Raw genomic sequence first — 17133 nt, 5'->3', positions numbered from 1 at the left:
GATGCTGCCCCTCCTGGACATCCCCCAGCACTGCCTCCTTTGCAGCTGTGTAGGTGCAGTGGCAGTTGCCCATGGCTGAAGACTTCCATCCAACTGTTCCCATGGGCTTTTGAATGCCGAAGACCCATCCCCATCCAGGGTGTATCCCCCCACATGTGTCATATACCAACCCTGTATGCTGTAATTTCTGTGCTCCTACCTATCCTCCAAGGCCATACCTACACTCCTTCCCCAACATCTGACCCTCACCTACGGACACATAAGGCCATTCGGCTCCTAGGACACCATATGCCCTATACATAGCTGTCCATTAACCACACGTGCCCACTGGACACATGCAATCCTTGTAATATGCATCATAACATACTACTGTTATCCTCACCACTGTTCCTCAGGCGCACGGTCCTGGTATGCACATCACTCCTACATGGTCCAGGTACATGTGAGGAGGATGACCCCATTGTACACAAAACACTACTGGTCCCTCTATGGTTACCCCATTTACCTTTATCATGATGATGATGTTGCACACAGCACATTGCAGGAGTACTGTTCACACATAATAATTGGACAGATACTGCTGTGTTAATGTACATTACAATGCACAGAGTGATGTATACGGCCTATGTACAACTATTGTCTGTCTGAGGGAGTCCTGTGATCACATAGAGCAACACCACCACATAATATGGGTGTCGCCGGTGTTTCCCATTTCATTCATTTGTAATGCTTTGTTGCCACATGATATGTCCCTGATACATCTCTATATATGTATGTACCTATATGCTGGACATAAACACTCACATGTATGTCTACATGATGGGATACATTCCTGTACTGTTGAATGACTGCGCTGTATGATATCCTCTGGTTACAGCCAAGCCTCTTACACTTGATTAGCCTCTATATTGCTTAACCAATGGAATACTCGCATACTGGTAGCCAAACATAATTACACCCGCTCGATCCCGCACTTGCTAATGCACTGGCATTGGTGCTTGCACCTGTTACTCACACCCCTAGGTGTGAGCGAGGACCACAATAGTACCTTGTGATGCCTTTTACATCATACTACATGAATCCAGTATCGGGATTGGCGACGGCATCGCGTTCGACTGTACGGAATCAGTGGCCTGTCCAGTGACACAATCATATTTGTGTGTACCTCATACAATGTGCTCCCACCTTGTGATGGCTATTACATCAGAATACATGAATACAGCATCGGAAGTAGCTGCCTATTAGGCGACAGCATAGCGTCTGACTGTACGGAATCAGTGGCCTGTCCGGAGAATCATTCATATTCATGTGTTCCTCTTAGGCATACCTTGTGATGCCTATCACATCGGACTACATGACTACAGTCATAGCCGGCCTTAGGCATAGGCCAACTAAGCGGCCGCCTAGGGCACGCTTTAGTGGGTGCACTTTACCAGTATTTATTTGGTGTAGGTAGACCAGGATGGGGGCAGTGGGTGGTGTGGTGGGGGGTGCCATTGTGCCCTCTGCCTAGGGCACCAATTGACCTAAGGCCACACCTGACTACAGTATCGGGAATGGCTGCCCATTAGCTGACCGCATGGCGTTCGACTGTATGAAATTAGCGGCCTGTCCGGTGAATCATTCATAATTGTGTGTTCCTCTTACAATCTGCTCCCACCTTGTAATGCCTATCACATCGGACTACATGACTACAGTATCGGGAATGGCTACCCATTAGGCGACGGCATGACATTCGACTGTAGAGAATCAGCGGTCTGTCCAGTGAATTAATCATATTTGTGTGTTCCACATACACTCTGCTCCCATCTGGCTGATACATGGGAACCAAGACCCTGCATTACAAACGAGTAGTTGGGTTGTGGTAGCTACATCCGTCAGACGGGTCATGCTACTGCATACCTATTATAGGTTTGCCACCTTCTCAATTGGCCAAGGTAGGACTTTAGGGTTACTACCTGTCCCACTTTGTGAGGGACAGTGCGAAAATAATCAAGAAATAGCACATGTCCAGATTACATGACATTATTATATTCTACGTTTCATTAATAATTGCATACAACAGTTATTTTATATATGACACTTCTATATGTTATGTGAAGTTGTTGTGTCTTTCGGCTTTTCCCGGTTAGGGGTCACCACAGCAGAACTCCGGTCCGCTAATGATTGACAGTAGATTTTTACGTGCTGAGTTGCCGGCCCTGACGCACAACCTTCAATGAAGGAACACCCATTCATGTATGTCTCCACACAGAAGATGATCTAGCTGAGAATCGAACAGGACAACGTCTTACTGTGAGGTGACAATGCTACTGCAGCACCACCACCGCAGTATCTATATGTTATGTGAAGTATTATAAGCAATTCAAATGCAACTAGATTAAGCTTTTATTTGTGCAAATAAGTGTAATCCTGTACTATGCACGGCTTTAGGTATATTTAGTCATGGAATGTCTGACATTTCTACAGAACATGTCCCACTCTGGCCATTTGGAAAGGTGGCAACCCTATAGAACCTGTATGTAGAGATGTCAGACTTTGCAGGGCAACACATCCTCAGCCAGTAGAAAGGGGTTTACTTCACTGTTTCGCCTAAATAAAAGGTTACTCTTGTAGCATTATAGTTGCTTATACTGTTACCTATAACATTTAGGTGTTTCAGAGGAACATAATTGTTTTATGCTACTACCATAGACAATATAGGTAGTCTTTGCCCTAAATCACAGGACATTTGCCTTAATTACAGTTATTATGCAGGACACAACTGCCCACAGGGGAGTGTCCCTCGCAAAGGTGGGCAGGTGGTGACCCCAAACCTATTACTCTATCAACTTTCTAAGGTAGTCAGCGGAACATGTGCTTTCTCTCACTATCAGACCTCTCATACGAATGGAGAAGAATAAACAATGAATCAGGGATACTGCATAACGACCTCAGGGACACATTTAGAAGGTTGTTGTTATTAACCTGACACATTGACGGACACAGAGCACATACATATTCATCCACATTGTCTGAGGTGCATGCAGTTTATGACTCTTACATGTTGTCATTATTCACTACATGTAATCTGCCATGGTTTAGTTGGATGGTTCAGATGGTTTAGTTGAGACTGTGTTAAGATTCTGATTCATAATCATGGACGTCCCTGGTAATCGGGGACAGTTCAATGATATGGTCTCTATATATTCCCCCAATGGTTTACGGACTGTCCAGTAATTGTGCTCTTACAGTTTGGGAGGTATGACCATCTGCTATACCCACATCGGAATATTACTTACACCCACAGGGCAGTCCTAATATGTGTCTGCTAGCCAACACCTGCACGCCTAGCCCCATAATCGCATACCCATAGTTCCCCCACCTGCCACTACTCTACAGCACTCATCCTTACTGTGGATACAGGTGGATGCAGGTGGGATATGAACACACACCTACACACTGCCCACTCTCCCTGTGTCGGGACACATGTCATACGTTGTGTCAATTCTTGTGTTATCAGGCTTGCACAACCTACTGTTCCGTGTACAGCTACATCCTGGTCGTAACTGTGTTACTCTCATTGACTGAAGACACCAAATTTTTGGTGTCCCGCAAGGGACATCACTGTCCATATTTAAAGTGTAGACCTTGTAGATCTCTCCCACTGGTAGTTTCCTGCTGGTGGTCTGGGAAACCAGTGTTGTATTTACCTTTATTGCATGTCTGTATGTCTCACCGGGCTAGCTGGGGGGGCGGTGATAAGTAGACATTTGTTGAGTGGACCTCCCACCAACATATGCCCGGTCTAAACATGTTACCCATAACTGCTGTAACATAACCTAGGTATATACATGTGTATATTTACTGTAACATATATATATATATATATATATATATATATATATATATATATATATATATATATATATATATATATTTACATTAATATATACATACTCATAGTTCCTCCACCCCACCCATGTTAAATTTACATGCGTAACATCCATTATCCACTTGTTATCGCAGCCATGACACACCTTTACACATTTCCCTCTCCATAGCTTTTGGGGCCCTACACACATTCTGTCCTGCCTTGTGTATTCACAGGGCCTCCCACCATGTATATTTGCACATACGTGCCTTTCCTGGGGTTATGGAATACGGCCATTTGCGCTTTCCAATTTTTGGAGGTCCCAGCATGGGACTACATTCCATCTGTGTGTAAAGTAGACCTAGCATTTCAACGATGTTACTCCCACTTGTAATACCCTGCCTGTGGTGTGAGTAGCGGTGCTCTGCTCACTCCTGGGCAGTTTTTATGACATACACTGAAAGCACTTTATAATACCAACATTGGTCTTGATTCCCTTCACATCCCTTGTGTATGCTTTACTGTTACAACGTCCATTCTTTATATATATATATATATATATATATATATATATATATATATATATATATATATTTCTTATATATGTAGATATATATCTATACACACATATATGTGTGTGTGTGTGTGTGTGTGTGTGTGTGTGTGTGTGTGTGTGTATATTACATCTGTACATAAAAACATACATTTCTTATGCTGGGAGCTGCTTACACCCGCGCAGGTGCACTCGCCTATGCTTACTGTGCATTACATATGTTTACTGTCGCTTATTTATGCTTATTTGTGCCTTATACATTATGACAATACCACTTTGATTGAAATGATCAGGTTAATAGTCCCATGCGATACACACGTTCACCTTTACATGTTTAAATGTCGGCTTTACAGCAGAGCAATATAAATTCCACAAGGAAAATGATATGTGCTATTGTCGACCTTGAATCATGAATGCCTTTTCGTTAGGCGGATGCTCTAACCACTACACTATTGGTGTTCTGCCTCATTTATATGTATACCCATGGTGCATAGTTACCCGAACACATGCCTGATCACTTCACTTACACAGAAGGCATCCATTTACCTGTTGGGAAAAATGCACTACTACACATGCGCCATTCCCTATTACCTACTGTTCTCAACTCGTGCTGCATGTTGACTCACTCCGAGGAAATTCAGACCTCTACAGCCTATAGTCCCGGCAAATATGTGTGTTTGATTTTCAGGGTGTTCATATGGTCTTCCAGGTTTAGGCTTGTCCGTCTGGGGACCAGGACTGCCCTGTACCTAGTTGAAAGTCTGACATAGCAAGGGGAGATCATTTGTTCCATTTTTAGTGTCCTACCTGTGGTTGGGGATGCAGAGGTGTGCTCAGCTATGGCCATCCTGATATATAACAGCACTAACTATTATGGGGATTTCCTATATTGTGACCATGTTCCTTCTTCATATCTACATATATATGTTTATATATATATATATATATATATATATATATATATATATATATATATATATATGTGTGTGTGTGTGTGTGTGTGTGTGTATACACACATATATATATATATATATATGTATATATATATATATATAAATATCGGTCTGTACATACACATGCATATACACCTACATGCTCATTTACATTTCCCATACCATTGAATCACCGCCACCTACCGTCGAGCATACACTCTTGCATACCCGCTTACGTCACGGGTTGCTACCTTTAAATATGGCCAAATCGGGGCATTTTCGGGACACACATCAGACTTTACAGGCCGACACATACCCATTCTCAGTGCAAAGGTTAGAGCCTAAATGAACACTTATTCTTGTAGTGGTTTGTTTGCTTCATCTGTTTCTTGTAACTTTGAGTCTTCTTCTTCTTCTTTCGGCCTTTGAGTATTTTACATAAATAACTGTTTTATGCAACTGGTACATGAGATATGGGACATATTTCCTACAATCACAGGATATTTGCCATTGCATTATATTTGGTCTGGACACAACTACCCAAAAAGTGACTGTCCCTCACAAGATGGGGCAGGTGGTAACCTTACTTACGTCTGTTTTACAGCACCTTAAGCACCCTATATCCGACTGCCACTATGCGAATGTGTAAGGTATATATTCCCGATAATGCACATGGGGAGATGTACATCACGGTCAGGTGTTTAATCCCTCACATGGTGGGGCAGGTGCTAACCCTACTTACATCTGCTTTAAAGCGCCTTAGGCACCCTATATTCGACTGCCACTGTGTGAATGTGTAAGGTATATATTCCCAATAATGCACGTGGGGAGACGTGCATCATGGTCAGGTGTTTAATCCTGGGTCGTAGGTTCTGCAGGACCGGCTGGAGGCTGAGCAGTCTTGTGGACAACTACTGCTCATACAACTTGTGACCAGATGTATACAGGACTGGACATCGTGTCGTGACACCAAGTCGAATGTTTAGAACAGATACATATCCCATGAGGGATATCCAAAAATTGTGGGGACCGATGACCATCTTTGCTTTACAGCTGTAAGGCAGGGTTATACATGCAAGGGATACATAGTTTGCAATCCTGAGAATGCCTAGGGTGAGACTGCCTACTAGATGTGGTAGGGGTCACTATGTGCAGATATGGCCATGCCTATCTAGCAACCCGAGTATGGCTGGTTTTGGTGGACGTTCAGGAAGGGGGAGGGGTGGTGTGCTGTGAAGGGGATGATGGGTATTCAATTATGTATCCAGGTGTGTCAGGATTGGATGGCTCAGTTCAGGCCAGACCATTATGTGGGTATGTGCCGGTAACATTTCTGTACATGTGTATTGCACATTTTAATGTTCACATGTTTGTGGGATTGTATTGCGGATGTGTATATTTGTTCTTTGGTTATCTTTTTGATTCACCCACCGCTCCCTCGTAGACCTCCAGTACACCTATTGTGCATCCAGCCCAGTTTCCCGTTGGTGAATTATTACATTACCCGTCACCCCCCACATTCCGCAAACAACATTCATCCCTTCTCTAGTTGATGGCCCATTGCACAGTCAACAGAACACATTGCGTATACTTCATATCTTTGGGACCAATATGGTTGTGAGGTCTACACTAACATTTCAGATCATCCACATGCTGTACTTCATGCACATAGGTACTCACAAATACTTATCTTTCATGACATGGTAGGTAGACCCGGGTAATATCCGTTCATCTATGGGCCGTCCTGGCAAGGACGACTTGGACCGCGAATGGGCAGATATTGGGCGAATGCTCTGACCATTGGTAGGGTTGCCACCTTTTCATATGACCTCGATGGGACATTTTCATGGCACATATCTGAGTTTACAGGCCGACACATACCCATGGTCATTACAAAGGATAGTACTTTAGTTTCATGCCTACATATAACTTTTATTGTTGTAGCGGTGTAGTTGCTTATTCTGTTACGTTTACTTGCTTATTCTGTTTCTTGTAACATATAGGTATTTTATATACGGGCATATGTACTATATGGGGCTATTACATAACACATGGGACATAATTATGTCCTACTATCGCATGACATTTCACATTTATTATGATTTTGGTATGGACACACCTGCCTAGAGGGGGACTGTCCCTCACAATGTGGGACAGGTGGTAACCCAAACCATTGGGCTAGGCTTTGCAATTGGTGGTGCACTAACATGATGCGTTTTGCTTCCATTTGGTATAACTAGTGATACTACAATGGAATACGGGCACAGGGTTTTAAATATCTTTGTTCGAGGGATGGGGACTCAATATTCAGCTACGTGCTTTTGTGTTTACTTCTTATTGTGGTGTTCTCAATGATGTCTTGTATGCTTTGCATAAATTTCAGCATCCACGGACACTGACAGGAGTGATTACTATTAGTGGCAGGCTGTACTAGTCAGCATTTTAGGTTGCGCGTATGCAGCCGACATGTTCATGCCTCCGTGCAGTGCTTGGACATACCCCCTGCACTAGTACATGTTTCCTATGCACGTGGCCATTACGGCAACGTGCCGTCATTAATATGCATGTGGTGTTGCTGCGCCATCTCTACGCCACATGGTCGGCACAAGGCTAACCCCGTCCTTGCGCCGAGCTTCATGAATCCCGAGGGTGGTCTTTTAGGTGCACAGCTATGCGTTCATATTTCTGACAATGCAAGTTGTACACTAGGTTTATGACTACTGGCCTTTTTGCATTACTTTGGCTGTTTGAGCATGAAATTATTAAAAAAAAAATAAATTACCTTATTAAGATAGACAATTGTAAGCTGATCTTGTAAAGACCATCTTTAGTATTCTGAAAGCTGTCATGTAGATTGCCCAAAAAGAACCTTCTGTGCATACGCAAAAAGTAATTTTGTTTAAATTGCAGGTATTTGGCCTCTACATACTTCCATGAAAAGAGAGACTCTATCCATCTGCACCCTTCACTTAAACGCTGTCAACCCCAGGGTCATTGCATATTAGAGAAAGAGATGCAATGACTTCTGGTGCCACAGCTCTAACAAACAGCAAGATTATTCATAAGTCACACTTCATAAAAATGCACGACTACCAAATGTGTACATTCACATTACTGTTGAATATCATATGTCATTTTGACCACATTTTGGCCTACAGGATAGCAATTCATGACTTTGGATGGTGTTGCATGGGTGAGTCATTTACCTACACTGCACTGTACTGTTTATATATGAAATTTATGCCATAACACCCATGCTGCCTTTATTAATATGAACTGTCTCCACTGCTGATTGTCAAGCTGTAGAGTAAACTGTTAGTATCTTAACAACAGATGTGGAAAGCTTTGATCTACCAACATGCTGACATTCCTGTATTGATGCATTTCATCACACAGTCTGAGAACAGTTGCATGTTGCACACTAAGATTCTGCTTTTCTACATAGTTTATGAAATAGTAATTACCTGATGACAAGGAACATGGATGGATTTGTCAAAACCTTATCACGAAATATCTGCAACAAAAAATCATACAGTACAGTGGATCTGATTAGCAGTGATAAGCCATGAAAAGTGTGAGCTCTTAGCTTTTCATTCCTGAAGAACAATGCGGTATTTAAGAAAATGAAAAAGATATGGTAATTGGTATGGGAAGTTACTGGTGTGAACAATTATTTTTTCTGATATCAAGATGGGAGGAGCTTCAAGAGGAAAACTCAGTGTGCTGCCACTAGCTGAGGGTAATTGGAATAAACGGAAGTTTGTAAAATAAAGTGAAGTAGTAAATTTTCCATAACAGTAGATCATTAAACAGATCACTGTTACAGTAGCTGTATCCATATGGAATGTATCCTGTCAAGGAGCTTGGGATCATATAGCTACACTGGAGTGATGTACAGTCCCTTATTCTTTTGGAATATTATAATGACTAGGTGAATGTTATGAGCATCGAATAATACTGTATATCTCATTTTCATTCTTTCCATTATCCCTCAAAAATGTGTGGATAGCTGTGTTCTCAGCCTATCAGCTGGCAACTTCTGGTGATAATGGCAAAGGAAGTGAAAATTCAGAAATTGATAGAGTGGCTTACAGAACTGTATACAAAGCCAGAGATCTGCAGAGTGAAAAGTCTGTGGCCCTGAAAAATATCTGAGTACAAACCAGTGAAGATGGACTACCCCTGTCAATACTATGAGAAGCTGTCCTGCTGAAGCAGTTAGAACAGTTTGAGTATTGAAATGTTGCCAGGTTAATGGATGTGTGTGCCATAATGAAGACAGACTGGGAAACTAAGGTAATGCTTGTGTTTGTAAAAGTAGACTAGGACCTGAGAACATGAGAAGGCACAACCTCCTGGTTTGCCAGCTGAAAACATAATCGATCTGATGAAGCAACTTCTGAGATGTTTGAACTTCCTGCATTCCAACTGTGTGGTTCATTATGATCTCAAGCCTTTAAATATTCATGTCACAGGTCAGGGGCAGGTCAAATTGGCTGACTTTGGGCTTGCATGGATTTACAGTTGTCAGATGGCTCTTACCTTGGTGGTAATTGCCTTGTGGTATTGAGCCACTAAGATTTTACCTCTGTCAGCCTATGCAACCCCAGTGGACATGTGGAGTGCAGACTGTATAGTTGCAGAGATGTACAGGAAAAAGCCACTGTTTTTTTGGAAATTCAGAAATGGACCAACTCTGCAAAATCTTAAACATGACTGGACGTCCTCCTCAGGAAGACTGGCCTAGGGGTGTTACCATACCATATGGCACCTTATCTTCAAAGTCACCAGTACCAGTAGGATCATTGGTACTAGATATGGATAACTTTGCAGCAAGGCTACTTCTAGATCTGTTGATGTTCAACCCAAGAAAGTAAATCTCGACCATTTGATGCACTACAACACTACAAGATTCCTATTTTAAGGACCAACATGAAAACGCTTAACCACTAATGACAGGCATTCATAATTAATAAACCAAATTCAGAAGACGAGGGCAGATAAGACCCCTGAGTTTGGAATCTTACCATCATACATTCACACTGCTGGATAGGTGGGGTATGTAGCACAGGAACAAACTGCTATTCTACTCTACATTAACTTTTCTGACATGATATTCTGCTACCCTTTTCAGCAGTTTAATGTCAGCAAGCTTAATGCTAGCCATCAGCTCCTTCTACTGCTTATAGTGAGAACTTAGTAAAGGCCCACCCATTTAGCTTCTGAACCTTGAATTATCTCATTACCTTCTGTCTCTTCACTTTCTACTAAAAAAAAAAAAAAAACTGTACCTCCTTCTACTTCATTTATGTTTACCATATTTATTACTGCTTGTTGGTAGTCTCACTAAATTGATGACAGTATTTTATTGAATTGCTGCTTTATTAGTGCTATCTGTTACGGTTATGATTTGTGAGCTATTGTTTCAAAGCAATCTACTGAGTAACTATATTTTGTTGCTATCTACTCCAATTCGTTATTGATTAAATGCATTTTACTGCCTTTTGTTGCTGTTTAACTGAATTTTTTTATACTACCATTTCTATACTTTTGACTACAAGTGATTAATCTGTGCTTCATTCTGAGTTTTTTCTTACTGAGTTCTTAACCTTAAAATTGAGTAGTGTAGTCTAGATACAGGTCTGCAGCATCCAGAGCTTCAGCTGCTTGTTTTTTAACCCTTTCTGAGGTATTCCAGCTACAAGTTTTCCCTTAGTAGCACTTGTGTTATCATCTGGTAGCATTACTCTTAGACCTTTCTCCCTTTACCATCTTAGCTCTTTCAGTTTCTGACAGATATGGCTGGACAATTTCCTACATTTTCTCCTTCCAGTCTGGTCAATATGGACATCCTGAGACAGTGTAGCAACTGCCTCATGTACATGGAAAACTTTCTACTACTACCACCTAGGAACACAATTTGTGAGAGATGCAATTACATCAAGCATCTAGTGTCATTGCTCTCTCCCCCACAAACCAGTATATCTGCCACTGAAAAGCTTGACAACATGAACACCACACATCAAGCACCACTTACACCTACACAACATACTCTCACATATGCAGAGGTCCTCAAAAAAGCATACCTAAACAAAAGGGACCTCTGAGGCATAAACACATGCAAGCTCCACTGTCCACCACACCACACACCATACATAGTCCACACACCTGTGTCTCACAGCCACTAAGGCCTAAACATAAACCCATCATATTATTCACAGAAGACTCCATTGTGGGACACACAGATGTGCCCCACACCAGGCTGGATAAGGAGAAAGTCAGGCTTAGTTATTTGTCAGGTGTCAGAATCCACCATATCACCAATGGACTCAAGTCTCTCGACAGGTACTGCTATGACTCCGTCATAGTCCATGTTGGAGTGAATGACTTGAGACGTACCTCCCTGGACTATATGAAGAAAGACATGATTGAGCTCGCTGAGTATGTGTCCCAGGCAGATATGTTGCTAGCCTTAAGCAGCATTCTACCTTCACCCAGAACGATGCCTCAATAGAAACAGAAAATGACTGACTTTAATAATTGGCTTAGTTTCCGATGTAATTCCAAGGGGATCCAGTACCTGACAGCCTGGGATGACATGATTGACAAGCCTCAATGCTTTACCAGAGATAGCCTGCATTTGTCTTCTTTTGGCTTCAGGTTCCTGGCAAAGGCTCTTGCCTCCCCCATAGTGCCTTTTTTAGGCAATGCATTGAGGTCAAAACTACCAACATGAAAATTTGATCAAAACATAAATTAAAGGTCATGCTACTAAACGTTAGGAGTCTGAACATGAAACTGCACTCATTGCAAGCATTCTTAACTTTGAAAGAAGCTGACATGTGCAGTCACAGAAATCTGGTTCAAAGCTGCACAGAACACCCCAGCCATACCAGGTTACTCATCCTATCATTAATTCAGACCCCAAACCGTGGGCAGCAAAATAAAATGAGGTGGAATTGCAATATATATAAAAGACATACACACCTCTGGGATGGTCAAACAATATGATACACAGGAAATACTCCAGGTGCAGTTAACAACTGACAAGACCCTTATTCAAATCATAGCTAGCTACAGGCCTACAACTGTGACTCAGGATGCCCACTCCACCTATCTGGACTCTTCAAATCTAGTAAGATTCAACCCTTTACCCTGATCCTGGGTGACATTAACTATCCAACCATAGATTGGAAGAAATACTCATGCTAAAATACAAATGCCCAGAGATTTCTTAATTTTGTCAATGCAAATGCCTTGGACCAGTTAGCTGACACCCCCAGAAGAGGTGAAAATATCTTGGACTTGGTATTAATCAACATGAATAACCACTGCTGCATCCCTACAGTATCATTATCCCTGATAAGATCTGACCACAGAGCAGTCACTTTCAAAGTCACCATCCCCCCCCCACAGCTAGGTTCAAACAAAAAAACTTCTCCAAAGCTGATTACAACCTCCTGAGGGAAGGTATAAGTAGCTTCACAGCCACATCCCCTCCACAGGAACTGGCACATATGTCCAGACCTACACCAAAGTATTATATGAGCATTTATATAGCTGCATGGAATTTGGAATACCAGACAGGATGAAATCATCTGCTGCAAGGAAGAGTAAACCTGTCTGGTGGACATCTACAATAAATAAACGGTATAATAAAAGGAAAAATACTGCTGTCCAGGACCAAAAAGGAGCAGGTATCTAATCTGACGCAATTTCTCCTTAGCCTGAACAAGCAAATAAGAGCACTAGTGAAATCCTCCAAATTAACTTCAAGTCCAAACTGGCCACATCTACTAAAGACTGTCATAAGGCTTTCTTCACATATATCCACAATATCAAGGGAAGCACCAAGATCTGCTCAGAACTGGTGGTCAAGTACACCACATACACAAACCCTGTAGATATAGCCAATCTGCTGCCAGACAGGTTCAGCGAAAACCTCACCCCACTGCCCCCCATCAGTAAAACAGGACATTCCCAGTACCTCCCCTTATCTCTAGGAAGCAAGTCAACACTGCCCGTTCAAAGGCAAAAATACAGCTTCCACAGGGCCTGTTAACATCCCAGGCTGTATCCTACATGAACACAGGCAGCACCTTGCAGCACCATTAGGAATCCTATTCACCAAAGCCTGAGTACCAGCTTCATCACAGCTCGAGTGGAGGACAGCTACTGTCATCCCTCTGCACAAAGGTGGAGCATCCACCGATCCAGGAAATTATAGACTCATCAGCCTAACTAGCCTGATCTGCAAGGCCATGGAGCAGATTACCATGGACCAAATTAACAAGGACATTGGCAACCTCCAGATAACTGATCCCGCTCAGTTTGGTTTTGTCAAGGGGAGGTCATCCCTGTTAAATTTGGCCAACTTCTTTGAGACAGTCACCAAAGCTATAGACGAGGGGAAGATGGTGCAGACCGTCTATCTTGACCTGGCTGAGGCCTTCGATACTATTCTCCACTCAGGTATAATAGATAAACTCTCTCAACTAGGCATCGATCCATATGTTACCAGATAGGTAGCAGACTGGCTCACTGATAGAACCTACTTAGTCAAAATAGGGGAAGCCACCTCAAGTAGTAGACCCATAACAAGCGGTGTACCCCAGGGATCAGTCTTGGGGCCTCTGCTGTTTGGGATATACTTCTCAGAGGTGCAGGCCAAATCTAGTGGGCTATGGATGACAAAGTTTGCAGATGACTGCAAGCTGGGTGCTGTCATCAATTCCCCTAATGATGTGGCCTTCCTCCAAGAGGGCCTCACCCAAACAAATGACTGGTGCCAGAAACATAGCCTCAAACTGAATGCCAAAAAATGCATCATTATCCCTTTTGGGGAGAATGACATCCCACAAATTATCACATTAATAATAAGGCACTAAGCACGCAATCAGTCATGAGGTACTTGGGCACCCAGGTTGATAGCAAGCTGACTTTTAGCCACCATGTTGCCTCCATTGTACAGAAAGCTTTCTACATGGCCCACCTCATTAATAAGGGTATCTCATCCAGGGACAAGGTGGTTATAACATCCCTGTATTCTTCCCTTATAAGGCCCATTATTGAATACAATGCCCCTTTCAGCATTTACCTCACAAAGCATATGCAGCAGCTGGAGAGACCACAGAGACTCCTCACCCGGAGAATCCAGGGTCTCAAACATCTACCTTACACAGATAGGCTAAAAGCCTTGTCCCTCTACTCAGTCTCCTACAGACTCCTCAGAAGTGACCTCTGTCTGGCATACAAAGTAATCGCAGACCCCGCCCTGATGGGAATGCTGCATATCCGCAAGTCAAGCTCCACTTGAGTAACCCACATGCGCGACTTCTACCTGGTCTGTGACATCAAAAGGACTTTCTGGCAGGACAGGCTTGTGTCCCAGAGACTCCCCCTTTTGTGGAATAAATATAAAGCAGAGTACCTCATTAAACCTTTTTATGTTCAATCTGGATAACTGAATGGGGAAGAGAAAATACACCCCTGGGATTCCACCTGTGTCCATGCTTGACAGTGGCATAGGATGCTGACTTGTTGGAACATGGGGTAAATTCTTGGCTAGGCTTGTAAGGGCCTCAGGACCAATAGCCTAGTAACTTCCTATGATGATCTTATGTCTAATGAGCTATAAATCTATGACCATTATACTCTTGGATTCTTTACCAAAACTTTCAGCTGTGCAATCTAGATGGGTGAGAATGGGTGAATGTATGAAGTATTCATTTAAAAAAAAATTGCACACTATTCTTTAATCTTGCATAAACCATTCTTAAATCATTGGTAAAAAAGACCTGCACTAATGTGTTCATTATTAACTTATACCAAATACTTTTTGGTTTTCATTATGTTCAAAACCATAATGTATTTTAAGTGCCTGTTTCCAGTTAATGGAGCAAATTATGTAACAGAATTGACATTAGCTAGAATTTTGCACCATTATAGCATTCCCCCTTTGCTGCCATCACTGACCGTAAGGTAAAATTTTAAGTCTGTTTTAGATTGTATGCAGCACATATACTGAAGCAACCTGAATGTCTAGTTCAGTTTTTTTCCCTTACACATATGCTTGGCAAAGCCTACAGATGCTGCTCTGTTGACCTCTTTACCACAGCAAAAAACTTTTCTTATGGGACAGTTGTGAACCTTGAAATAAAAAATGCATGCTAAATACCCATCATGGGAAGATGTTTGAACAGAAAACCAAAACCAAAACATTGAAAAATATAAGGAATATTTGCAGTCTATTATATGGAGACTTGTTGAAAATTAAATTGTGAATTACAGTGATTACATTTGTGTATTCCACACAAGCTGTATAATGAAGTGTCCTTGTACACAAAGTGCCTTTTTATCACATAAGGATAATATATTGATATCTAGGAAAAAAAGAAAAGAAGGTGTTGGGAGTTAGCATAACGGCTAAGGTGTTTACTTCATAAACAGAGGCTATAGGGTATCATTATTTCCATTAAGATTAGAAGTTGAAGCATAAAATGGCCCATAAGGTCAAATAGCTTAATACTAACCTATGAACCATACCTGTATAGAATTGTACCCCTAGCCCACATATGGAAAATCCACACACATACTGAAGAACCAGAATAATCTCCCCTTTGGGATGGGTCTTGTTCTCTTTTATGGTGCCAGTTAGAAATTATTTTACATTCTGAAAAGTTTTCTGAATAGCAGACTTACTAACCTTCTTTAATACCTGCTATGCATCCTGAGAAAAAAAAGGAGCCTAAACAGATCAAAAATTCTATCATACAAAGTGATAGGGGAAGATTTTTTAGGATTCAGACTTGCAAGGATTAGGAGAGGAAAACTGGAAGGTATAGTTCAATCCCTCAATACCAGATTCAGAAATGATGTATTCATGTGAATAAGAGGGGGCATTTCTTTTTTTCTTTATTTATTTGACATTTGTTGACCGGGCTGGTTCAGCTGTGTCGGAGCCCTTTTTCAGTGGAGACCTAGGGAGAAAAGCTCCACAATTAGATAGTCACTTAAAACATAAAACTAAATTACCATAATACATAGCTAATTAAACAAAAGTTCCCAACAGTGATGAACAAAAATCCTGGGTTTAACATCAGTAGCAATTAGATTCTACAAATCAGCAAAGTACAATAGGTAAAGTGCAGAGTAAAAGGTAGACAATTAACAAAAAATACATTCTTAGTCATCAGTTCAGCTGAGTAGTAGCAGTGGGAAAGAACTAGTTTGGCACAAAAGATTCTATTAGCAATTATAGAAAAATGTAGGTATAAGGAAGAGAAAATAAGAATGTAAGAGTAATGAAGAAAAAATATAGTAGATTAGAGAGGTAATTCGGTGGCATAGGTATGGGAAAAAGGAGGGAGGCTGGTTGGCAGAGAGGAGATGGGTCAGTCTAGGGGATGATAACACCAACATAGTCTTTTATTCCTTAAGTGATTTTTACTGCATTTCTGAATTGGTGTCCGGGTCTAATATTTCAGTTCTCAGCAGAGGAATCACTATAAAGGTTTATACCAATGGTGATCTTTGATTTGTATATGGAAAGGAGATGTTGTTCTGAGCTCTGAAGTGTTCTTGATGGGGTGTAGGAGGAGATAATAGAGGTAATGCTGGGGAAGAAAGTATAGAGTGAATTATGTGAAGTTGAGAGAGGAGAAGGTTACGGGGAAGTTCTAACCAGTTCAGTTTTCTGAGTGCTAAGCAGTGATGAGAGGAGTATGGTAATTTAGCAGCAAATTTGGCTACCTTGTTGTAAATGGACTCTAGTTTAGAAAGAAGTGAGGTTTGTA

The 17133-nt window shown here is 41.7% G+C and overlaps 1 pseudogene; it reads left to right on the top strand.

Moving 5' to 3' along the window:
- The window catches only part of LOC122792331, a 101770-nt pseudogene extending 91540 nt beyond the window's left edge, over positions 1 to 10230 (top strand).
- Positions 10231 to 17133: the final 6903 nt, after the last annotated feature.

Source organism: Protopterus annectens, chromosome 1.part2 (genome assembly GCF_019279795.1).
Source record: "Protopterus annectens isolate FY-2018-M chromosome 1.part2, PAN1.0, whole genome shotgun sequence".
In the NCBI taxonomy this organism is placed as follows: domain Eukaryota; kingdom Metazoa; phylum Chordata; order Ceratodontiformes; family Protopteridae; genus Protopterus; species Protopterus annectens.
The sequence above is the reverse complement of the archived record's forward strand: the minus strand, read 5'-3'. Positions and strand labels throughout refer to the sequence as shown.